Below are 27133 nucleotides of genomic sequence, written 5' to 3' on the forward strand. Positions count from 1 at the left end.
TAGCGCTCCAGACCCGGGGGTAAATGGGCGCTTGAGGTCAGGTTACATAGTTACAGTATAAAGAAGCAGTTATACACTTGTGGTGAAAATAGGCCATATATAGTATGTACAGGTAATAGGCATTTTAGCTGGGATATTTATTCACTTGCTATGTGCATTTACGCACAAGTATAAAAGGTGAATCTGTCAGAGCATCAACAGCTTTGCGATCAATTGTATCAGAAATTGTGTACGAGTTTCTCCATTACTCTCCACTCTCCTTGAGATCAATAGCAGAATGCAAGATCATTCTCCACTGAAGAACAGAAAGAAATTGTTTGGCTTGCTAGAAGGGAAACCTGGCTGCACCCTGCATCAGGACATTCCCCGTCACTAGCATTACCCGACAACTATACTATAATTAGGTCAGATAGAGTAACATCCTGAGGCAGAGGCCTAGCCTTTATCGCTAGAACTACGCTGGGAGCATGCCCTGAACTCTCTGACCCATCCGGAGCACTATTTACAGTCAAATTGCCACTCTCACCCTCTCGCACCTTCACCATACACCACATTTACCGCCCCCCCGGATCCATTTCGTCCTTTGAGGAAGATACTACGCCCCAACTCTCCTCCAACACCAAGCCAAACTCACAGATCATAATACTAGAAGATTTCAATCTAGGTCTCAATGACATCAACACCCTAACCTTGGCCAACCTCCTCTCAGAACTGGGCTTCACACACCACATTATCCTCCCGACCCACAACAAATGAAGAACACTAGATTGGCTTGCTGACCAGAACTGTGATACCAAAATCATTGCGAATGAACAATGTTCATGGACTGACCATCACGTTATCTCCTTAACCCTTCCTGTCAAGTCTCAAGTTACTATGAAGACTATAGCCCCACCCTCTCTGACTAGAAACAAGCGTAATATAACCAGACACCCTACTACCTCTGCTCCATCCCATTACGAACTACACACCCTCTAGCCCAGACCCGACTATGTTAGTTGATCTGTAGAACAATACCATCAAAACAGCCATAGACAAAATTGCTCCTCTGAAAATGTGCAAAGTGAAACCACCTGAATTCCTGGTTCATCCCGCATCTCAAAGCCCATCGCCTGGAGAAAAGGAAGGAAGACAACCCCCTCAGAGGCTAATAAGGAAAATGGGTCTCTTATCTCATAAAAATTTAAGAAGGAGATACTCCAAACCAAAAAAGCCACCTATAATGACAGGATCAATGAAGCAAGTTCTAATACCCGAGAACTGTTTACTATCTTAAAAGAACTAGAGTCACCTACTCCCCAATCGGAAACCTGCATCAAGGACAAGACTTGGTGCTCCAATATCCAAACTGCTCTTGCCAACAAATTAGCAATCCTACAAAATAAAATTGAAATAAAAAAATAACATAGCAAAGGATTTATCTGTACCTATCCCTCACCCAGCCTGAGAAATCTTGCAACCGCTTCAAATTAGCCACTGTCTCCGTCAAGGAAGTAACAGATATAATATTGTCTCTTGAATCCTCAAGATGTCAGGGCGACCCATGCCCTGCAGCCATTATTGAAGAGGCCGTCAGATCTAGTGCCTTTCATCACCGCCTTCATAAACTCACCCTGCAACCTGCTCCGTTCCCACCAACCTAAAAGATGCGTGGGTCCTCCCACTTATAAAAAAAACCTCATCTATATCCTAACTCACCTACCAATTATAGACCCATTACTAAAGTACCCTTCCTTCTTAAAATTCTAGCCAGAGTTGCTTATCTCCAGATACAATTTTACCTAGAAACCAATAATCTCCTTCGATGGGGTCAATCTGGCTTCAGACCAAAACATGGAACAGAAACGGCCTTAATGGATCTCAAAAATGAAATGGACAGTTTAAAAGACAATGGGAAACTGGCTCTCCTCCTCCTCCTCTTAGATCTCTCGGCCACCTTCGACCTAGTGGATCACAAGGTTCTGTGTGACCATCTAGCCTCTGCTGCTCACTTCTCAAGGGTCCTGTGTCTCACCAACCCTTTATAATATATTCACTAAGACCCTCTTCAACGATCTGGACAGTCTGGGTGTCATCTACACTAACTATGCTGATGACACTCAGATTCCCATACCCATCACTGGCTATTACAAAACTGGCTCCACCCTCCTCAATAAAATCTATCAGATTATCCATGCATGGATGGCTACCCATGGCCTCTGTCTTAACGACGAGAAGACGGAGCTTCTCCTCGTCGGTTCACCAGCAAGACTAAAAAACCTAAGGAATACTTTCAAATTCTTCAATATCGATGGTAATAATATAAAAGTGTCTAGTGAGGTGAAAACTCTGGGCTTCTACCTCGACTCGCACTTAACCTAAAGAGACAGGTTAATGCCACATCCTCAGCTACAGCATACACTTGCAAGCTTATCAACGCTTGCAAGCCCTTCCTCTCCACAGCCAGCTGTACCACAGTGGCCCACGCTCTAATTTCATCAAAATTAGATTACTGTAATGCCCTGTGTTTAGGCTTTAGCAAATATAATCTAACCAAACCTCAAACCCTACGGAATAATGCCTTGCGATCAGTGTTCACCATTACTAGAACGGAACATATCTCAGCTCTCCATCATAGCACCAATTGGCTCGCAGTCAAAGACAGAATTAAAGTCAAATCTGTAACTCTTACGCATAAATGCCTCGCCAACTCCTCTCCTAAACATCTCACTGATACATTTACCAGAAAAACATCAGAACACCCCCTGAGAACTATACACTCACCACACTGTCCGCCTGTACGTAGATACAACCAAGTGACCCGTTCCCCATAGACGAGACCTCACGCTTACATCACTATGTAGGGACCAGCATAGTTTGCACTGTGGTGTATCCTCCCCCAGTGCACAAGCATAACACTGACTGCCCAGGCATGCTTGACTCTGTACAACGGTGCGTGGAACTCCTGCCCTCTATCGAAACCCTCATGACTGCCCATGTTACATTTCCTTGATCATATGTATTTGTGTCTAACCAGCCAAACGAATTGAAATGCCCCCATGCATTAATGTTTTAGTTTAAATGTTGACCCACCTACCGATCTAAACACCATCACTGCTAATATCCTGTATTTAGCCTGCCTTGCTACCTATGTTTTTGACTTTTAGCCTACATTGTCACCAAATGGCGCTACGCTAGTCATACGCCAGTCTGTGCATCATACAGTGCACTTAGTTCTAGGGCCGGACTCTGTTTATTGTAGCATTTTGCATTCAGCCTTCTTGCTTCTATCGTATCGCACTCAGCCCATCTGACAGCTTATAGCACACCGCAATCAACCCATCGCTCACTCTGACGCTGTGGCACCGAGTCGATTACTTAGTCCCTCCACGCCACACGATACTTGAAATAGCCATGTTAGGCCAGATACTTTCATCATGTTATCCTTCGGCCTCGTTCAAGATGATATACCTTGCACAAGTAATCAATTCCTCAGTAACAGACTCGCTAAACTAGCCTGCCCTAGACATTATCCCATTCCATGTCCTACTCCATTCCTCCCACTCACTTCACCATTTCCACCCAACCCAAACCATACTTTCAGTCTCAACGCCCGCAACACAGTACTTGGGGGAGAGCCTTCTCCATCAGCTCTCACAGACGACCTTCCGTCTATCCCTAAATGCACAGTCAGTTTCAAAACTTACCCCATCATAGGGATTGATAGAACGCCTCGCCTAAGTGCACGCACCAAAGTATTCCACCACAGCACTACACCCACCCTCGCGGCCTCTACTGGAAAAATAAAAAGCACAATCCACCTTCTGCTTCAAATACCAGAAGAACTTCTAATGCTCCCCCCTCTCAGATGACTAAGCCTGCTCCCATAGTGGAAGCCAAGCCTCCCATCAGCCTAATAAATGCCCTCATGAACGCCCGATGCTTAGGAGCCCACACTATCGAAATACATGACCTAATCATTGATCTAAACCTGGACCTGTTAGTAATCACAGAATCCTGGCTGCACCAAGCTTCAGGACCACTGCTAGCCCTGGCTATCCCACCGGACTACTCCGTCCTCAGAACCGACAGAACAAATTCCACAGGAGGTGGTGTTGCCCTCATACCTCATACCTAAGAACCTACAAATTAGATAAGTTCCTACAAATTAGATAAGTTCCATCGAAATAATTCCAGGATACGAACTACTGCTTGCCAATCTCGCCATGAATGAAAATACCACAGTTAATTTTGTGGTAATCTACAGAACGCCCAGTTCAAATAGTCACCCAGAAATAGACATCCCATTACTACTTGCGCCCATCTTAAAACCTAATACAAAATGCATCATCCTTGGGGGCCTGAATCTAGGATTCAACCATGACCAAGATTTGAAAGCGACAGCCCTTTACCAACCACTCAAAGACATGAACTTCAGCCAACTTGTTAATGCCCCCACACACATCAAGGGCAGAACCCTTGATTGGATCCTTACTCTAACACCAAACTCACTATAGGCCCAATTACTCCACTTAGCTGGACAGACCACTTCTGCGTAGAATTCCCTCTCATGAGTGATGACCCATGCCCTCCTAAGGCCAAAGGAATGGATACCTTTGAAAGCAGAAACCCCCGGAAGCTCACAGCCAAAACCTTTAAGGATGCGAATAAAATCTACAAAACAGCCATCATCTCCCACAAAGCCAACTCCTACAACATTCGTATCAGCAATGCAGCATCAGATTCTAAATACCTTTTCTCGATCCTTAGAGAACTAGAAAACCCCATACCAACTGCAACGTCCACCAATTTCAGAATTGACCACCATACAAGATGCACTTGCCTCCAAAATTGCTCTGCTCCAGAATAAAATAACTACTAAAAGACTGTTATTAGCAGATACAAATACTTCTACCTCCAATCCCCTCCCCACCATCAACAAGAACCCCAATTCCCTATTCCACTTCACCCCTTTCACCCAAGAAATTGTGCTCGCCACTATCTCTAAACTAAAAGCCTCTAATTGCAAAGGAGACACCGTCGCAGCCAAATTAGTCAAAGCACGTGCCTCCACCCTGACCCCTACTATCACCAACTTTTTCAACGCCTCTTTCAATTCCAATACAGTACCAGTCAGCATCAAAGAAGCCTGGGTCACCCCACTTCTAAAAAAAACAACCCTGGACCCCACTATACCAACAAATTATTGCCTTATAACCACAGTCCCATTCCTACTTAAAATCATTGACAAATTAGCTTATAATCAAATCCAAGCACACCTGGAACAGCACCAGCTCCTCTGTACCAGACAATCAGGCTTCAGGCCTAACCATAGCACGGACACAGCACTCCTGGACCTCAAAATCCAGATGGATGCCATCAGAGATTCAGGGAAACTCTGCATTCTCCTGCTGTTAGACGTATCTGCAGCATTTGACCTCGTAGACCATGATAAACTATGCACCTCACTTTCTATGGACTTCAACTTTTCCGGCAATGGCACTGCATGGGTGAAATCTTCTTGGCCAACCGCACTTCCAGAGTGTTCATAGGAAAAGAAGCCGCCAAACCCATCCCAGTTCCCACTGGAGTGCCCCAAGGATCATGCCTCTCTCCCACACTGTACAACGCCTATACTAAACTCCTCTTCTCAGCATTAGACGACATGGGTGTCATCTACACTAATTTTGCAAATAACACCCAGATCCTTATACCACTCACAGGCAACTATGACCAGGACACTGTGACCATCAATAAAATATATGTCTTCATCCAAAATTGGATGGCACTAAATAGTCACTGTCTCAACAATGAGAAGACAGAAGTTCTCATCATAGGATCCCCAGCTAAAATAGCGGCTCTCCACCCAGACTACTCTTCCATCAAAATCGACGGTACCCTCATTCCAGTGCTGAAACAAGTACCTCGAAGCCAGTCTCACTATGACTAAACATTAACACGCCCGCTTTTTCCGCGGCCTACACCTCCAAACTTATTGCAGTTAGCTGACAATTTCTGACCCCAACCAACTGCCTGACCTTGGCCAGGGCCCTAGTATTATCTAAGATGGATTATTGCAACGTGTTAATACTAAGTACCTCCAGCACCAACCTCACCAAACTGCAACTACTGCAGAATAAAGTTTTAAGGGCAGCATTAGTGATAAAAGAATCTGACCACATCTCTAAGACAAGAGAGAATTCTCTCATCAAAGCCAGAATTACCTTTGAAACACTCTGCTTTGCGCATAAATGTCTTGCTAAAAAAAAACCCCGAAATAACTCAACAACGCTCTACAGCTGAAAGAATCCACTAGATCACCAAAATCCAATGACAATTTCCTACTTGCATCCCATCGGTACAAAATCACTAGAGCGGGGGGATGGGGCAGCAGTTTCCGTGTTTTAGCTCCCAAACACTGGAACACCCTCCCCATCAAAAAAGAATCTCCTTTCCCTAGTTATAAGAAATTGATAGAAACGTGGTGAGTTGTGCCTCCTCTCAAGTGTTAACACTCCAGTGGAAATTGTAAATCTGGTATGTACTATTTTGTCTTCTGTTAATAATTTCTGTACTCTGTAACTATGTATGACCATTGCCTAAGCTGTCTTGTAACCACGCCATGATAGCCAAGGTCTGGCCGTGTAACAAATGAATAAAATAAAAATAAAAAACAAAATACAAACTTCAGAAAGCAGGTGGTTGTAGCTTTCCAGTGAAGGATGCTAAACTCTGGAACACTTTACCCACTACCATCAGAGCAGAACCCTCCTACTACAGTTTCAGGAAGAACTCAGAATTCTGGCTTCTCTCTCTTGATGTATAATATGCTATCAGTTCTAGCACCTTGTATATTTCTGGATGCAACGCCCGTTACTATTTGTAACATGTTGTAAATATCTGAGACTGTATCTTACATTTTGTATGCAACATTTGTAACAAGGGGCCTCATTACGACCCAGGCGGTAAGTTACCGCCTGGGCCGTGACTTTACCACCATGGCGTAAACTACGTTTACGCCATGGTGGTTGGCGGACTTACCGCCCCATTCCGAGTTTGGCGGGGCGGTAAATCCCCAATCCCCATTTACCCTTCACCATTCCCATTTTTGCCCCATAGGGCATAATGGGAGTGGGGAAGGCGTTAATTACGCCACCGTAAATTACGGTGGCGTAATTAACTCCATGGTCCCTTAGCGCCATGGATTTTAACACCTGCTAAAAGCAGGTGTTAAATCCGCCATGGCGCTAAGGGACCTCGTACTCAGGCGGTAAGGGTCGGCGCTGTTTACGGCGCCGTAAACCCCTTACCGCCTGAGTTGTAATGAGGCCCAAGGTAACGCGCCCAGATACCCTTGGGTTAGGTGCGCTATATAAATAAAGAAAACAAACAAAGACACTAATGCATGGGTCATGCACTGGTTTCTTGATTTAAAGGCCCATTTCCCGGTTCCCAATAGAGGGAAAGGGTAGGAGACATCACCGATTCCCCGGTGAGGATCTCCTCCCCCGTGGCCAGGGGACGGCAGCTGCTACCGGATCCCGACCCTGGGGGTGGCATTATGAGGGAGGCTCATGTAGGAGGGGACGACTATCGTGAGGAAGTGATGAATCCAATGGAAGAGACATAGTATTCTCCCCCCACCTTGAAACTATAACCACTGAAGTACTGAGGATATCATATGATATGGCATTTGTAACGCACCTATACACAAGTGTTTCAAGGTGCGATGACGCAAAGAAGGGGGAACAGAGGGAGTACAGAGACAACGATCTTACTATGCCAAGTGACATTGAGATCGTGCAAATGCAGCGGAGGGGAAAGTGCCAGAGGAAAAAGGGAGGGGCAGTGCTATACTTAGGATCAAAACAATAACAAGAAGTGTGGCCAGCAGGTGGCCCATGCAAGGGTAAGTGCAAACAGCAGGTGTCCAAGGTGCAGGTTGAGGGTCTGTAGGGTTACAGATACAGACCCAAGTGCAAGGGTTGCCGGGAGGCAGTGCAGGTGTGCAACTGGGTGGGCAGGGACCTGGGCTCGAAATCCGAGGGTAGCCAGGTGACCAGTGCAGTATCAGACAGGAAATCATCAGGGGAGAGGAAGAGAGAAGGCAGAAGCAAAGAGGAAGGTCTTGAGGTGCTTCCCGAACCGGATATGGTTCTCCTCAAGGTTCAGAGAGGCAGGGAGGCTGCTCCAGAGGGAGGCCCCAGCCGAAGAGAGATCTACCACCAACTCATTGCTTGGAGAAGCGACTGCCCCTGAGGGAGTTGGAGGTGGAGGAGCGAAGCGATCGAATAGAAAGGTATTTGCGAAGAGAGAGTTGGAGGTATTGAGGACCCAGGCCCCAGAAGACCTTGTGGACAATGCAGAGGGCTTTGAACTTATTCCTTGCAGCCACTGCGAGCCAAGGCAGAGATTTTAGTGTTGGAGAGATACAATCCCTGGGCTTGAGGTCAAGGACAAGTCTCGCAGCTCTGTTCTGGATGAGTTGCAGAGGGCGGAGAGTAGAAGCAGGCAGATTTAGAAAGAGGCTATTACAATAGTCTAGCCTAGAGAGAACCAGAGCTCTGGAGACCGTGAGCTTCTGGAGGGACGAGAGGAAACGAATAATACCTCTGAGGAGGTGCAGTTGGTAGTTTGACTTCTTAGAGATGTCAAGGATGGGTGGAGAAAAGGAGAGTTTGGAGTCGAAGATGACCCCGAGTTTCCTAGCCCCACAGGTGGGAGCAGGAAGAGGGCCAAGGGAGGCTGGCCAGAGAGTGACAGGAAAGGAAGGTGCAGGTGTGCTGATGAGGAGAATCTGTGTCTTACTGGCATTAAGGCAGAGATCATTGGTGGCACACCACTCCTGGATAGCAGACAGACAGAGCATGTTGTCATTATGTCAGTCCACCCAGTGATAAAATCCTAGAACCTCTCCCCAGCCCCTCCCCAAGTACCCTAAGTAGGACAACATTCACACTTAATGCGCACTTAATATTCACATAACATCTTCTATGCCTGATCATATTGACTTGAATACAAATCCAAAGCATTATAGCTTTACATAGGCTCAATCTCCAATGGACTCTAAATCCCATAAAGCCTATAGTAGTGACACGAGGAAGAGGAGAAAGTAGTTAAAGTGGAGCGAAAAGCAGACCAAGCTGAATGTGCAGCCTAGCTGTTGGGATACCAGTTAGCTGTACAAGACATATAAAAATGGTGCGCCTTTGACAATGCAGAGCACAGCAGAAGGAGAAGGGAGATGCAGAGCAGGCGCAGCGGGAAGCAGAACCGGAGACAGACACACAAGAGTAAGCTACGCTAAAGGAGGTAGGCGCATCCTACTGGAGTGGAGAGAAAACGGGAACGGCATAGCAGGAGCAGAGAGGGAACCGCTGGGAAGCCAACAGGGTGGAGACGGCTGTTGGGAGCGGGGTCAGGCTGCAGAGCAACCATCCCAACAGCTAGCTAGAGAGAAGCCGGGGGGGACCAGAGAGTGTCTGCAGAGTAGGGAATCCTTTCCCACCACACAAACACTGTGGCAGCAGTACACCAACAGTCGGGAATGCCAGGAAAACTGGTGAGTCTGCCCTGGACTGTTGGGAGGCCCGGGCCGCACAGACATGCATACCAGCAATTCCAAATCAGTTATGAATACCCGCCAAGTAACACAAGTCCCGAGAGGGCGCTAGAGAGCCCAGCCAAGATGGCCACAAGCCCATGAGCTCCAGCACACAGTTTATAGATCTGGACCAAATCCGAAAGCATCCCGAAGACGAGAGGAGATCTGTAATCAGTATAAGGCAGCTCAACATCTCCCCTTCATATGGTGCGGAACACTGGAGCGAATCAGAGATGGGAGGTGTCGGATTGAACCACTGGTGCGGGCCGGGACAAACACAGGAGGCTGCGTGACCATTAGGTGCCGAACCCAGGACACCCGTGTGTGTTAACGGCATTGCAGCAGTAGCATGGGCCTCTTAACGCATTAAGTGCAGGGGAGGAACAACCCCCTGTGGCTTGAACCAGGCAGGAGGGATAATACGCGTCATGCCCATAGAAGGCGCATGCACACACCGGAGTCACGATTGAAGTGGCCGGTGACAGAGGAGCCCCCCCTGCTGCAGCAACATTAGGCGAAGGCACTGGGTGCCGCAATGATCGTACTCACAGAGCACCGGACTGTGGCACAGAGGCGACGTGGATCCCAAGATGTGATCCCTCGAGCGAGCGGGCGGCCCGGGGACTGCGGCGATTGGATTGGGGAGAGTAGGAATCGTTCTCGAGCGACCCCAGCGGGCCTGGGCCATCGGAGCCCCGTTGGAAGACCTACAGTACCTTGCATCCGCAGCCTGCAGCGTGGAGCAGCAACAACGCACCAGTGTCACCGGCATACGAGATGGAGCCCAGATTCATACGAAGCGGGGAGGCGCATACTTCTTCCCCACGCAGCCTGGGGAAGCACCCGAGCAGTATGCCCGATCTACAGGTGGCATATCACACGGACTGAAGACCTAGCCCAGTGGCATTGGGACCGCACCAGTGTGTCCGGCAGATCCAGTGCTAGTGCAGAGAGGTACGGGCATTCCGCGGGGGAGTGAACGTTGGGACGGAGACAGAGTGACGCGGGACCAGCCCCTCCTCAGGACCTGTGCAGAGTGCGAACAGAGGTGGAACACAGTGCCGGCCACGCACTATACAGAGGCCGTGTCTGAGGCATTGGCCCAAGGAGCTTCATCCCTGTGAGGGGGTCGCAGCACTGACATCCAAGAGACAGTCCCGGAACAACTGAGCACCAGGACTAAACTTCATGGTGCAAAGATTCAATACTCTGAGTGACAAGATCGGAGACTTGGAGCATAGAGTGTCCCTGTGAGCCAGGTGAATACGCTCCCCACACAGGAGTCACTGACAACGTAGAAGCAAGGTACTTACAAGGGCATCAGCGTTCCATCCACCCTAGTACTAGCTTGGGCACTGCCCAGAAGGTACACGTGAGCACCCCTTGGTGTGGGTTCTGACACAGCCATCCGTCCCGGTTTGGAACTGGGGCAGCTCCTCACTGAGTTGGCACTTAGCTACATAGCACTACAGCTTTCAGAACCTGGAATAGCATCAGGGATGACATATGCTTAGGGCTCCCTGGGAATTGGAAAAAGTCGTCGTCCCCCAAATAAAAGGCACTGGGCACACAGAAAAACAGTGAGCAATAAGAGTAACACTATTGGGAGTCCGGTTGCGACTCAGTAACCGTGCATAAGGCACAGATAAGTGACAAATGACTGTAAGCTTAATGTAATTGAGCACCCCGGGCCTGGGGCGGTGATAATCTCTCTGTGCATTGGATCACGGTTGTCCAGCACTGCACTGCTAGCACCCGGGACCACTGGTACACGTAGAAACAAGGGAGAGCTCTGAGGGCACATACTGGGCAACGACAAGCTCTAGCATAGATCGGCAATACCCCTGCACACTGTGGGGGACAAAGCCCAGATTGGAAGACCCTCACGAGAGCAAGCTACTGACAGCACCGCCAACGACTAGATCTCTTGATCTGGTCCAGGAGAACCCCTGTCGGGCAAGTCGGGGAGGGGCAATCCGCTAGGGAGGGAGCCAGGGAGGATGCACCCATGGAAAGTAGACACTACTTCATAGCATACACAGGGGCCCCCCGCTCCCCTACGGCAAAGAGTCAATACCCAGGAGGAATCAGCGGAGCCAACACTTTACCCACCTCATACTGATCCCAAGATCAGACAGACTACGGTACAGAATTAGGGAGCTGGACGGGGGAAACGATTGCTGGTACGGGGTCTGGACCTGGTGCCGCCACGGCAAGGGGCCCAAAGTGAACATTGTAGAGGAAGAGCGTGCCAATCCTGCGAACAACAGAGTCAGGACTAGGGGCCTAAAAGGGGATCAGCAACTCCCTAGGAGGGACCCCTACACCATACATTGATCTACCAGAGGCAGTGAGCTGATAGGAGAGGAACATCAGAGCCTCCGTTTAGCAAACTGCGCTGCGTCTCCTGGACTCATGCCCCAAGAATATGGAACAACTTAGACACTGCGTCTCACAGTGATATCCTCGGTCTGGCGAGGGACCCCACCAGGCAGGCGGGAGTTGGCACACAGAGTGTTCCACAGAAGGAACTGAAAGGGGGGGGGGGAGAGAAACCACTGGCTCCAGGACCTGACGCTGACAGCATTGCAACGCGTGCAAGTGAACTCCGGAACTGGGGAGATGTCCAAATCCGGAAAAGGAAACAAACAGCAATCCAGACTCCATTTTGGCACACCCTCGCAGTCGAAAATCATCAAACCAGTAGAGGAACCCTCTGTGTCTCTGCCACGGGCAGCGCCTCAAGACCCAGCGGGCGCATTTCACGACATTAAAGTGATGTTTAACCAGTTGCAGGCCAGTATACAGTAGCTGGATGGGAAACTGGATATGCTCACCTGCAAGCTGGACCAAATGCAGGTCCGCCTGGACAAACATGGGGAACGACTAGATGAAGTAGAAGGAAGAGTGTCGGCCGTGGAAGATGGGACGACTTCAATAACCAAGGATATGTCGGCAGTACAACATTTGCTAAATGATCTTACCGACAAGCAGGATGACTTGGAATCCAGGTCACGCAAGAACAATCTAGTCCCGGAGTCGGTCGAGCAGAAGAACATGGAACCGCTGGTGGAAGAGATGCTTCCGGAGGCGCTGGGACCGGAGGAATTCTCACGGATGTACATCGTGGAAAGAGCACGCCGGATGCCAAGTGGGAGGAGACCGATCCCCGGAGCGCCGCTGCGTCCTATTATAGTGTGCATGTTGAACTACCGGGATAGCGACACAGAGCTCTGCAAGGCCCGGGAGAAGGGTTTGGTGACTTATAAGGGGGGCACTATCAGACTCTTTTCAGATAAAGTGCAGGCCTCTAGAAGGACATATACAACAGTTAAGAAGCAACTAAATGACAGAGGGATTCGGTATGCCATGTTGTTCCCGGCCAAGTTACGCATCGAGCACGAAGGGAAGAGCATTATTTTTTCAGACACCAGAAGGAGCCAGCGCTTTCCTGGAACTGCAGCCAAGAAATCCCCAGCAGAAGGGAAATAACGGTTGATAATTGGCTGAAATTGTATAGCCTTTATTGTAATGTGAAATTAAATAAAGGTCACGATAAGGCCCAAAGGGGTCGGGGCACAACCTCATAATTTACAGTGTGCTTGGGGAGCTGGCTCTCTAGCGGTCCGTTCAAGAGGAAGCTTCAGTTAAGTGGGTAGTGATGGGGGGGAACAGTGCAGACAAGTTGGGTATTGGCGGGAGGGGCAAGTTGAAAAGTGGATAAGGGGTGGGGAAATAGTACGACACTGGTGAATTGGGGTTGTCGGTGGGGTGTTTGAGAACCGGGTACATAGATTTCATAGCTTCCACACTGCGATGCGCCAGTATAGCACACCATGCAGGCCGATGGCATGTACACCACATTAGATAGGCTCGGAGTGAAGTTGATTATGCGGACCCAGAGGGAGGCAGCGGGAGCACCTGCCAAAATATGAGCTCACTGGGATCCATTATCCTATATGAGGTTGATGGCTACTCTTAACTTTTGCACCTGGAATATCAGGGGCCTAAATGTTCCCATGAAGTCTCGGAAGGTTCTGTTGTATATGCAAAGGCATCAAATTGAGATAGCGTTTCTACAAGAAACCCACCTAACACCAGACTCAGAGTCTAAATTCGGGAGGCAAAGGGGCTGCCACAGATACTACTACTCATATTCTAGAGGGGTGAGCACCCTAATACATAGTAACGTGGGATTGCAACACCATAAGGTCATTAAAGATGGGGAAGGCAGGGCTCTGGTGGTTCAAGGCACTATCCAGGGGAAACTATACACGCTAATTACTACGGCCAGAATCAAGACACGATAGACACACTGGAATGGATACATTGCCAATTGGTGGGGCTGCCATTGGGTGAGATTGTCTGTGCAGGCAACTTCAAAGTCGTCTTGCAGCCGGCACTTGACGGGACCAGGCGAGTCAGGGGACAGGGCTTAAGCGGACCAACAGGCTTCTGGGCATGGTTCTCACATGGGAAGTTTGAGGACGTATGGAGGTTCAGAAATCAGGATAAACGGCAATAAAAATTTCACTCGACATCTCACAATTCAGCGTCCCGCCAAGACTGCTTCATGATATCGCAAACATCTCTGGAGCGGGTGAAAGAGGTGGATTTCTTGACCCGGACTCTGTCAGACCACGCCCCAGTAAAATTAGTAGTGGAACTGGAAGACCAGACAAAGGGAGGCTTCCTTGGCGATTTAAAGGCGAGGGCCTCACAGATACGGTATTCCGGGAGGGCTTGACGAAGGCTATAGATAACTTTCTGGAAAGTAATACACGGTCAGTGGAGTCAGCAGGGACACTATGGTAAAGCTTCAAATGTTTGATCAGCGGTGAATGGATATCTAAACAAGTGGGAATACTCAGGCAGATTAGAAGGGAACTATGGGCCAAAGAAGGCAATATACAAGTGTTGCAAGAAGCTTGACCCAACCCAACAGACGGAGAGCAGGCAGAGATCCTGCAACAACTACAGGAGTTCCAGTCGTTGGCACTTAGAGAGGTCAAATATATTGGGGGCCAGGCAGCGATTCGTCAATATGGGGAGGGGCAGAGGACGGACCAGACCCTGGCTAGGGCCACTAGGATGGATAACCCTAAAGGCAGGATCCCTGCGATAGCAGACGAGCAGGGCAGGGACCGGTTTGAGGATACAGAGATAGTGAGGCAATTCTTCCAGTTTTATAAACAGTTATATTCCTCCCAAATATAGCCCCTTCCGGCAGACATTGACAGCCATCTAGATCAGATAGCCCTGTATTGGTGCTCAGTTGAGCAAAGGGAACAATTGTCCAGCACATTGTCACTCGCGGAAGGGCTGACTACCATAAAATCCTTGTTGAATGGGAAATCGCCAGGACCAGACGGCTTTACAGCAGACTTTTATAAACATTACGTCGATCAGAGTAGGTCCTCACCTTCTAGCAATGTTCCAACAAAGTCTGGAGAAGGGACTTCTTCTCGACTCATTAAGACGATGGTGGTGGGGCTGCTGAAACCACCTGATAAGCCCAGTGACGAGTGCTCTTCCTACCGACCAATCTCCTTAATCAATATAGATAATAAAATTTGGCAAAGATTCTAGCATCACGGTTATCGGCCCTGATGCAATCAATGGTGAGGGCTGACCAAGCCAGCTTCATCCCAGAGCGGTCCACCTCGTATGGCCTCAGGAGAAGGTTTGGGTTGATCAAGGCAGGACACCAAGAAGACCCAGTAGTTGCTGCCTTACTAGATGCCACTAAGGCATTCAATTCTGTCGAATGGCCGTTCCTGTTCACTGTCATGAGACGCATGGGGGTGGGAGAACAATTCATAGCTATGGTCTCCCTACTAAACACCCAGCCGGTAGCCAGGGTGAGGGTTAATGGTCATTTGACCCTGACGATAGCATTAGAGAGGGGTACGCGACAAGGGTACCCCCTCTCACCTTTGTTGTTCGCCCTGGCAATAGAGCCGGTGGCGGAACAAATCAGGGAACTACACTTGCACCGTGGAGTCCGACTGCACCCCCACAGGGTGGTAATTTTGCTAAATGCAGATGACATTGTTTTGTTTATTAAGAACCCTAGGGCTAATCTTGATTTAATCATGAGAGATGCTCAGCAATTCGGGGAGCTCTCCAGGCCAAAGGTAAACGCCTCCAAATCGGTGCTTTTCCCAATGACAGAAGCGGTTGGGCAGTACCAAGATGGGGGGGGGGGGGGAGAATTCCAGTGGCACATGGACCAAACTCATTACTTGGGGATCAATATTGCTTGGGACAATAAAGTGGTTTTCGAATCCAATTATATGAAAGCCCTCGAAAAGGCGAGGGATGCCATGTCAACATGGAAATACCTGCCTCTTAATCTGTATGGCAGAATATTCATTGTCAAGAGGACACTGCTCCCAAGGTTTTTATTTGTCTTTCTGAATACCCCAAAAGCGGTACCCAGGGGTTATTTCATCACCATGAAATCATAGATCTCACAGTTTACATGGGCGGGTAAGCAACCTAGGGTATCCTGGGACAAACTGGTGGCTCCCATACAAGAGGGAGGATTGGCGCTAACCGATTTAGAGACCTACTATAACGTGGCGCAAGCAGGGCTTCTTCAATACTGGTATGGTGCACAAGGGGACAGAATACATGTGGAGGTGGAGAGAGCCCTGGCAGAGCCAGCCCTGCTGCGGTCGCTCGTCCTCACTGCGCCAAACAGAACACAACGTGCAGGGAATATGGTGGAGGCCACCTATAAAGCTTGGACTCGCATAGAACACAAGACTAGGGGGGATATTCTCGATTCCCCCGAGCTCCCTGTAATTCACATTCCGGGGATCCCTCTCACCAGCGAGATGCAAAGGCTGGGCATATCACACTTTGGGGACCTCTTTCCCGATGGGACATTTATAACGTTAGAAGGGATGAGAGAAAAAGGAGAGCTTTCAGTTTGACATATTCCTGTACTATAGGCTGAGGGTAAGCTTGGATCGAGTGCTCACCACCTTCCCTGAAAAACCACCGGTATCCCACATTCTGGAGAGACTGCTGCGGGGTCCCCAGGGCCATATAGTAATATCGAGTCTATACTCCCATGTGCATAACTTTCAGAAGGGGAGACTGACCCTCACCACAGAAGAAATGGGAAGTAGCTGTGGGGAGGGAAATATCAGAGGCGATTTGGAAAAACTGTTGCAAAGGGACCAGAAAATGGGCCATCAACGCAAGGTTTAAACTAGTCCATTTTAAATACCTGCACCAGTATATCACACACCGGTTAAGACCAGAGAATACCACCCGAACACCTCAGGGAAGCGTGTAAAAGGTCATTCGGAGTAAGCAGACTTCCTTCATTTAGCTTGGAGCTCTTCGGCTGTGCAACAATTCTGGGTACAGGTGTTCGTAACAATTAGCGAGGTCACAGGCCAGACGTTTGACCCGAATCCATTGGTGTGCTTGTTAGGCTACACTAAGGAAATGCCCAAGCACACAAGAAAGCTTGTGGGGTGCTCCTTATACTGGCCAACAGAACAGTCGCAATGCTTTGGGGGTGGAGGGAGGGGTGCCCCAGGATCTCTCAATGGAGGGCAGACATATTGTACTGCTTTGATATGGAGAGTGGATGGGGATCATTATCCCGCAGAAGATGCAACAACAGTAGTATGTGGGATGCTTACACATAATTCCTGATCTGACAGTCCAGCGCTGGGGAAGACCCCCCGACAACATCAGAACCAGTGCCATGTCCTGACAATGTGACCTAGATACAATTGTTAAATTAATGTCTTTTCATAATGTACATGACCAAGGCCCGCAGTTTCAAAATGTGATCATATTTAGCTCACAATGTGCTGAAGACACGATCCAGTGCCATGGACATTGAATGCTGGCTAAATGGGGGTATGTATGGGGGGGATTTGGTTTGTTTGCTTGTTTGCACACAGTGCCGATTGTTTTTTTATGTTTGAAAAACTAATATAATTTCTTTTTAAACAAAAAAGTTTAAGTCCCATATAAAGGGATGCCAATATGGGGAAAGTTGAAGTAAACGTCAAAAGCAAATTAACGTTACTAATGAAGTAATTGAAGGGAAGATCTGTACAACTATTCATATGTGAAAGGTCAATATGGGGAAGATTGGAACAAGCATTGGCACAAGCCAATGAACAGTCCTAATGAAATTAAAACGCAAAACTTGAACAAGCCGCCATATAAGGGATGCTAGTATGGGGGAAGTTGGTACAAGTAATAACTGAAGCCAATTGAGTATAAAACAGTGAAGGAGTAGGAACAGTGTTATACTGAAAAGAGAAAGAATTGAAAGGTTATGAGAAAACCTGGTGACTGTGGTGCATCAGGCAGTGAGCCTTTGGGGAAGTGGAGATACCTGGCAGGAGAGTATACCAGGGGATCTTCAAAGCCAGGAAAGGGGCGCGGGGGGAATTCATGGCAGGGGCGTGCACCAGGTAATCCATCTGTAGTACTTTTAAAACGTTATATTTTTGACTGAAAGACATGGAGTGTATTCGATATTGCATACTGGGTGCAGCAGTGAACATTTTCCATAACCTCAGTGAGGGCTGCATTTTGTATTCTTTGAATCACTTGTTCACACATTTGAAGCTCTCCCAAGCTCTCCCATATTGTTCCAAGCTGCAATGTTTCAGGGATTGTTTTGAATAAAGCGCCAGATAATAGTGCAGGAGCCGAAAGCAAACTATGGTTTCTTTCGCACTCCCATGGGAAAGAGGCCTCTTGGAGATTTCCATGTTACATTTTGGCTGAATGCCAGTGAATGCTTGCAACAGGTGAACGTTCTGGAAAAGTACTATCCTGCATTTGTGGGAGGTTTAAATTAGGGAGCACCAGATCAGGAGATCAGATGGATGCTTTGGGGGCGGGGGGGAATAGACATATCGCTTCCTAATTTCCAGTTAAGCACACAAAGCCCACAAAGAGAGAGGATTGTACTTTTCCATGAGCAAATATTGGAGTTAGGGCATTTTAGAGTGGAAACGTAAAAAGGGAAAAAAAAACAGGAGAAATGTTTGCTCATAAAACAGGAATTTCTTTCCTCTACAGCGAGGCATCGCATATGTATCAGAGTACGTTGTGCATCTGAAAACGTCTGCTCTGCCTACCACCACACACACAGTATAAGAGTAAAATGCAGTGCAGCGTACATCTATAGCCAAGGGACCTTGAACTGGAAGGAAAACCCTGCAGGGGGTGCTGTATAGAAGAGCCCAGCTCAATCCCTCTCCTGGGAGAGATTTCCTCCAGGATTATTCAGTCTATTCCTATAAACCCAGGAGCAGGTCCTGAGCATTTCCTACCTGACCCCAAATGATGATAAGAGCCCCAGTGCTGGGAGGAGAGCCCTGCAGGGGGCGCTCTATAGAAGAGCCCAGCTCAATCCCTCTCCTGGGGGAGATTTCCTCCAGGATTATTCAGTCTATTCCTATAAACCCAGGAGCAGGTCCTGAGCATTTCCTACCTGACCCCAGGTGATGATGAGAGCCCCAGAGCTGGGAGGAGAGCCCTGCAGGGGGCGCTGTATAGAAGAGCCCAGCTCCCTCCCTCTCCTGGGAGAGATTTCCTCCAGGACTATTCGGTCTATTCCTATAAACCCAGGAGCAGGTCCTGGGAATTTCCTACCTGACCCCAAATGATGATAAGAGCCCCAGAGCTGGGAGGAGAGCCCTGCAGGGGGCGCTGTATAGAAGAGCCCAGCTCAATCCCTCTCCTGGGAGAGATTTCCTCCAGGATTATTGTTAAATTAAGCGCCGTCACACGTAACATCAAACGAAATGTTTATTCAGTATAAACATGCGGCAGCAGGCTCCGCCACGGAGAATCAACTCAACTGCCTTTCAGAACCTTCGATCTCTCGAATCTCAAACTGGAATGAAATGAAGTCACAATGGTGCCTTGTATATATACTTTGCCTAGACTAATGCACACATAACTTGAACTAATTACATACAGCATAATATAAACTGGTTGCATTTCTACCATTGAACAAATATGCTGTCCTCATTATTTCACTGTAATTGTTTAACATCTTAACAATTATTCAGTCTATTCCTATAAACCCAGGAGAAGGTCCTCAGCATTTCTTACCTGACCCCAAATGATGATAAGAGCCCCAGAGCTGGGAGGAAAGCCCTGCAGGGGGCGCTGTATAGAAGAGCCCAGCTCAATCCCTCTCCTGGGGGAGATTTCCTCCAGGATATTCAGTCTATTCTTATAAACCCAGGAGAAGGTCCTGGGCATTTCCTACCTGACCCAGAATGATGATAAGAGCCCGAGAGCTGGGAGGAGAGCCCTGCAGGGGGCGCTGTATAGAAGAGCCCAGCTCACTCCCTCTCCTGGGGGAGATTTCCTCCAGGATTATTCAGTCTATTCCTATACACCCAGGAGAAGGTCCTGGCCATTTCCTACCTGACCCCAAATGATGATAAGAGCCCCAGAGCTGGGAGGAAAGCCCTGCATGGGGCGCTATATAGAAGAGCCCAGCTCGATCCCTCTCCTGGGAGAGATTTCCTCCAGGATTATTCAGTCTATTCCTATAAACCCAGGAGAAGGTCCTGAGCATTTCCTACCTGACCCCAAATGATGATAAGAGCCCCAGAGCTGGGAGGAAAGCCCTGCAGGGGGCGCTGTATAGAAGAGCCCAGCTCACTCCCTCTCCTGGGGGAGATTTCCTCCAGGATTATTCAGTCTATTCCTATAAACCCAAGAGAAGGCCCTGCCCATTTCCTACCTGACCCCAAATGATGATAAGAGCCCCAGAGCTGGGAGGAGAGCCCTGCAGGGGGCGCTGTATAGCAGAGCCCAGCTCACTCCCTCTCCTGGGGGAGATTTCCTCCAGGATTATTCAGTATATTCCTATAAACCCAGGAGCAGGTCCTGAGCATTTCCTACCTGACCCCAAATGATGATAAGAGCCCCCAGAGCTGGGAGGAAAGCCCTGCAGGGGGCGCTGTATAGAAGAGCCCAGCTCCCTCCCTCTCCTGGGGGAGATTTCCTGCAGTCTGTTCCTATGTCCTAGGAGCAGGTCCCGCGCATGTCCTACCTGGGCAGATAGTCTCCTTCGGGTGAGGCTGAGGGAGGGGGTCTGGAATGAGTCTCTGCCGCAGGCTGGACTCACAAAAGCTTGTGAATGTTGCAGGATTGCTGCTGGTGCTGCCGCTGCTAGGCCTGACCCGGAAGAGGAATCCCCTTCTTCCGGTCACGCAGCCCTGTTTCCGGTTGCGGCCGCGATACGCAAGGGGGGCGCGCGCCCCCTGGCGGCTCCTAGTGGAACTCTCCCGGGAGTCTCCTCTGTGCACATGCCAATGACACACGTGCTCTGCCACCGCCCCCCCTTCACGCACTGCACGTCCTGCAGGAACCCATGAGTACCAATTGCCAATGTATGTAAAGCGCTTCAGATGAAAGCGCGGTATAAAAAAACATGTATGATGCTATAATGAGTCTTCCTTCCTATCTCCCGTCTCTTATTTTCCTTTTTCTCGGGCTGATGAATAATTGAACTACTTTGGGGATAAGCACACTGAGAGCTAAGCCCCCCCCCATGTGGATACCATGGGCCTGGGGGTCGCTTCTGGGGAGTGGGGCAGAGCATCCAGCTTTAGAAAGAGCATTGAAAAGCCAACATGTGTTTGGACATTCTCAAAAGGAAGGCGTGCAGAAGGGATCTGGGGGGAGCGGGGGGGGGGGGGGTGGAAAGGGGGGGGCTCTAACAGGTAAGACCAGGACAAGGAATGGGGCTTCTGCCCGGCTGGACCGCACCGCACGGCTCCACACACAGTCTGTCTCCAGAGCGAAACATCTGGCAGAGAGATGCACCCCTCAGGAACATGGCACCCCCATGCTTGGTGAGAGGCCACGCCCCACAGGAACATGGCACCCCCATGCTTGGGGAGAGCCCACAGGAACATGGCACCCCCATGCTTGGGGAGAGCCCACGCCCCACAGGAACATAGCACCCCCATGCTTGGGGAGAGCCCAAGCCCCACAGGAACATGTCACTCCCATGCTTGGTGAGAGGCCCCACAGGAACATGGCACCCCCATGCTTGGTGAGAGGCCACTCCCCACAGGAACATGGCACCCCCATGCTTGGTGAGAGCCCACACCCCTCAGGAACATGGCACCCCCATGCTTGGTGAGAGCCCAAGCCCCACAGGAACATGGCACCCCCATGCTTGGTGAGAGCCCACGCCCCACAGGAACATGGCACCCCCATGCTTGGGGAGAGCCCAAGCCCCACAGGAACATGGCACCCCCATGCTTGGTGAGAGCCCAAGCCCCACAGGAACATGGCACCCCCATGCTTGGGGAGAGCCCACGCCCCACAGGAACATGGCACCCCCATGCTTGGTGAGAGGCCACGCCCCACAGGAACATGGCACCCCCATGCTTGGGGAGAGGCCACGCCCCACAGGAACATGGCACCCCCATGCTTGGGGAGAGCCCACAGGAACATGGCACCCCCATGCTTGGGGAGAGCCCACGCCCCACAGGAACATAGCACCCCCATGCTTGGGGAGAGCCCAAGCCCCACAGGAACATGGCACTCCCATGCTTGGTGAGAGGCCCCACAGGAACATGGCACCCCCATGCTTGGTGAGAGGCCACTCCCCACAGGAACATGGCACCCCCATGCTTGGTGAGAGCCCACACCCCTCAGGAACATGGCACCCCCATGCTTGGTGAGAGCCCAAGCCCCACAGGAACATGGCACCCCCATGCTTGGTGAGAGCCCACGCCCCACAGGAACATGGCACCCCCATGCTTGGGGAGAGCCCAAGCCCCACAGGAACATGGCACCCCCATGCTTGGTGAGAGCCCAAGCCCCACAGGAACATGGCACCCCCATGCTTGGGGAGAGCCCACGCCCCACAGGAACATGGCACCCCCATGCTTGGTGAGAGCCCACGCCCCACAGGAACATGGCACCCCCATGCTTGGTGAGAGCCCACGCCCCACAGGAACATGGCACGAGAGCCCACGCCCCACAGGAACATGGCACCCCCATGCTTGGTGAGAGCCCAAGCCCCACAGGAACATGGCACCCCCATGCTTGGTGAGAGCCCAAGCCCCACAGGAACATGGAGGCCACGCCCCACAGGAACACAGCACCCCCATGCTTGGTGAGAGGCCACTCCCCACAGGAACATAGCACCCCCATGCTTGGTGAGAGGCCACGCCCCACAGGAACATGGCACCCCCATGCTTGGTGAGAGCCCAAGCCCCACAGGAACATGGCACCCCCATGCTTGGGGAGAGCCCACGCCCCACAGGAACATGGCACCCCCATGCTTGGTGAGAGCCCACGCCCCACAGGAACATGGCACCCCCATGCTTGGTGAGAGCCCAAGCCCCACAGGAACATGGCACCCCCATGCTTGGTGAGAGCCCACGCCCCACAGGAACACGGCACCCCCATGCTTGGTGAGAGCCCAAGCCCCACAGGAACATGGCACCCCCATGCTTGGTGAGAGCCCACGCCCCACAGGAACATGGCACCCCCATGCTTGGGGAGAGCCCACGCCCCACAGGAACACAGCACCCCCATGCTTGGTGAGAGCCCACACCCCACAGGAACATGGCACCCCCATGCTTGGTGAGAGCCCAAGCCCCACAGGAACATGGCACCCCCATGCTTGGTGAGAGGCCACGCCCCACAGGAACATAGCACCCCCATGCTTGGTGAGAGCCCAAGCCCCACAGGAACATGGCACCCCCATGCTTGGTGAGAGCCCACGCCCCACAGGAACATGGCACCCCCATGCTTGGTGAGAGCCCAAGCCCCACAGGAACATGGCACCCCCATGCTTGGTGAGAGCCCACGCCCCACAGGAACATGGCACCCCCATGCTTGGGGAGAGCCCACGCCCCACAGGAACACAGCACCCCCATGCTTGGTGAGAGCCCACGCCCCTCAGGAACATGGCACCCCCATGCTTGGTGAGAGCCCAAGCCCCACAGGAACACGGCACCCCCATGCTTGGTGAGAGCCCACGCCCCACAGGAACATGGCACCCCCATGCTTGGGGAGAGCCCACGCCCCACAGGAACACAGCACCCCCATGCTTGGTGAGAGCCCACGCCCCTCAGGAACACGGCACCCCCATGCTTGGTGAGAGCCCAAGCCCCACAGGAACATGGCACCCCCATGCTTGGTGAGAGCCCACGCCCCACAGGAACATGGCACCCCCATGCTTGGGGAGAGCCCACGCCCCACAGGAACATGGCACCCCCATGCTTGGTGAGAGCCCACACCCCACAGGAACATGGCACCCCCATGCTTGGTGAGAGGCCACGCCCCACAGGAACATGGAGGCCACGCCCCACAGGAACATGGCACCCCCATGCTTGGGGAGAGCCCACGCCCCACAGGAACATAGCACCCCCATGCTTGGGGAGAGCCCAAGCCCCACAGGAACATGGCACTCCCATGCTTGGTGAGAGGCCCCACAGGAACATGGCACCCCCATGCTTGGTGAGAGGCCACTCCCCACAGGAACATGGCACCCCCATGCTTGGTGAGAGCCCACACCCCTCAGGAACATGGCACCCCCATGCTTGGTGAGAGCCCACGCCCCACAGGAACATGGCACCCCCATGCTTGGTGAGAGCCCAAGCCCCACAGGAACATGGCACCCCCATGCTTGGTGAGAGCCCAAGCCCCACAGGAACATGGCACCCCCATGCTTGGTGAGAGCCCACGCCCCACAGGAACATGGCACCCCCATGCTTGGGGAGAGCCCAAGCCCCACAGGAACATGGCACCCCCATGCTTGGTGAGAGCCCAAGCCCCACAGGAACATGGCACCCCCATGCTTGGGGAGAGCCCACGCCCCACAGGAACATGGCACCCCCATGCTTGGTGAGAGCCCACGCCCCACAGGAACATGGCACCCCCATGCTTGGTGAGAGCCCAAGCCCCACAGGAACATGGCACCCCCATGCTTGGTGAGAGCCCACGCCCCACAGGAACATGGCACCCCCATGCTTGGTGAGAGCCCAAGCCCCACAGGAACATGGCACCCCCATGCTTGGTGAGAGCCCAAGCCCCACAGGAACATGGAGGCCACGCCCCACAGGAACACAGCACCCCCATGCTTGGTGAGAGGCCACTCCCCACAGGAACATAGCACCCCCATGCTTGGTGAGAGGCCACGCCCCACAGGAACATGGCACCCCCATGCTTGGTGAGAGCCCAAGCCCCACAGGAACATGGCACCCCCATGCTTGGGGAGAGCCCACGCCCCACAGGAACATGGCACCCCCATGCTTGGTGAGAGCCCACGCCCCACAGGAACATGGCACCCCCATGCTTGGTGAGAGCCCAAGCCCCACAGGAACATGGCACCCCCATGCTTGGTGAGAGCCCACGCCCCACAGGAACACGGCACCCCCATGCTTGGTGAGAGCCCAAGCCCCACAGGAACATGGCACCCCCATGCTTGGTGAGAGCCCACGCCCCACAGGAACATGGCACCCCCATGCTTGGGGAGAGCCCACGCCCCACAGGAACACAGCACCCCCATGCTTGGTGAGAGCCCACACCCCACAGGAACATGGCACCCCCATGCTTGGTGAGAGCCCAAGCCCCACAGGAACATGGCACCCCCATGCTTGGTGAGAGGCCACGCCCCACAGGAACATAGCACCCCCATGCTTGGTGAGAGCCCAAGCCCCACAGGAACATGGCACCCCCATGCTTGGTGAGAGCCCACGCCCCACAGGAACATGGCACCCCCATGCTTGGTGAGAGCCCAAGCCCCACAGGAACATGGCACCCCCATGCTTGGTGAGAGCCCACGCCCCACAGGAACATGGCACCCCCATGCTTGGGGAGAGCCCACGCCCCACAGGAACACAGCACCCCCATGCTTGGTGAGAGCCCACGCCCCTCAGGAACATGGCACCCCCATGCTTGGTGAGAGCCCAAGCCCCACAGGAACACGGCACCCCCATGCTTGGTGAGAGCCCACGCCCCACAGGAACATGGCACCCCCATGCTTGGGGAGAGCCCACGCCCCACAGGAACACAGCACCCCCATGCTTGGTGAGAGCCCACGCCCCTCAGGAACATGGCACCCCCATGCTTGGTGAGAGCCCAAGCCCCACAGGAACATGGCACCCCCATGCTTGGTGAGAGCCCACGCCCCACAGGAACATGGCACCCCCATGCTTGGGGAGAGCCCACGCCCCACAGGAACATGGCACCCCCATGCTTGGTGAGAGCCCACACCCCACAGGAACATGGCACCCCCATGCTTGGTGAGAGGCCACGCCCCACAGGAACATGGAGGCCACGCCCCACAGGAACATGGCACCCCCATGCTTGGTGAGAGGCCACGCCCCACAGGAACATAGCACCCCCATGCTTGGTGAGAGCCCAAGCCCCACAGGAACATGGCACCCCCATGCTTGGTGAGAGGCCCCACAGGAACATGGCACCCCCATGCTTGGTGAGAGGCCACGCCCCACAGGAACATGACACCCCCATGCTTGGTGAGAACCCACGCCCCACAGGAACATAGCACCCCCATGCTTGGTGAGAGCCCAAGCCCCACAGGAACATGGCACCCCCATGCTTGGTGAGAGGCCCCACAGGAACATGGCACCCCCATGCTTGGTGAGAGCCCACACCCCACAGGAACATGGCACCCCCATGCTTGGTGAGAGCCCACACCCCACAGGAACATGGCACCCCCATGCTTGTTGAGAGCCCAAGCCCCACAGGAACATGGCACCCCCATGCTTGGTGAGAGCCCACGCCCCACAGGAACATAGCACCCCCATGCTTGGTGAGAGCCCAAGCCCCACAGGAACATGGCACCCCCATGCTTGGTGAGAGGCCCCACAGGAACATGGCACCCCCATGCTTGGTGAGAGGCCACTCCCCACAGGAACATGGCACCCCCATGCTTGGTGAGAGCCCACACCCCACAGGAACATGGCACCCCCATGCTTGGTGAGAGGCCCCACAGGAACATGGCACCCCCATGCTTGGGGAGAGCCCAAGCCCCACAGGAACATGGCACTCCCATGCTTGGTGAGAGCCCACACCCCACAGGAACACAGCACCCCCATGCTTGGTGAGAGCCCACGCCCCTCAGGAACATGGCACCCCCATGCTTGGTGAGAGCCCAAGCCCCACAGGAACATGGCACCCCCATGCTTGGTGAGAGCCCACGCCCCACAGGAACATGGCACCCCCATGCTTGGGGAGAGCCCACGCCCCACAGGAACATGGCACCCCCATGCTTGGTGAGAGCCCACACCCCACAGGAACATGGCACCCCCATGCTTGGTGAGAGGCCACGCCCCACAGGAACATGGAGGCCACGCCCCACAGGAACATGGCACCCCCATGCTTGGTGAGAGGCCACGCCCCACAGGAACATAGCACCCCCATGCTTGGTGAGAGCCCAAGCCCCACAGGAACATGGCACCCCCATGCTTGGTGAGAGGCCCCACAGGAACATGGCACCCCCATGCTTGGTGAGAGGCCACGCCCCACAGGAACATGACACCCCCA

The 27133-nt window shown here is 52.1% G+C and overlaps 1 protein-coding gene across 1 annotated transcript in view; it reads right to left on the minus strand.

The window, feature by feature from the left end:
• LOC138564181 (zinc finger protein ZFP2-like) overlaps positions 1-20768 on the minus strand; it is a 61951-nt gene extending 41183 nt beyond the window's left edge. Inside the window, exon 1 of the mRNA XM_069642890.1 lies at positions 20649-20768. The gene's annotated coding sequence lies outside the window, so the exon portion shown is untranslated. The remainder of the gene's footprint in view (positions 1-20648) is intronic.
• Between the last annotated feature and the right edge of the window lie 6365 nt (positions 20769-27133).

This window comes from Ambystoma mexicanum, chromosome 1p (genome assembly GCF_040938575.1).
Source record: "Ambystoma mexicanum isolate Mex_15411 chromosome 1p, UKY_AmexF1_1, whole genome shotgun sequence".
Taxonomy (NCBI): Eukaryota; Metazoa; Chordata; class Amphibia; order Caudata; family Ambystomatidae; genus Ambystoma; species Ambystoma mexicanum.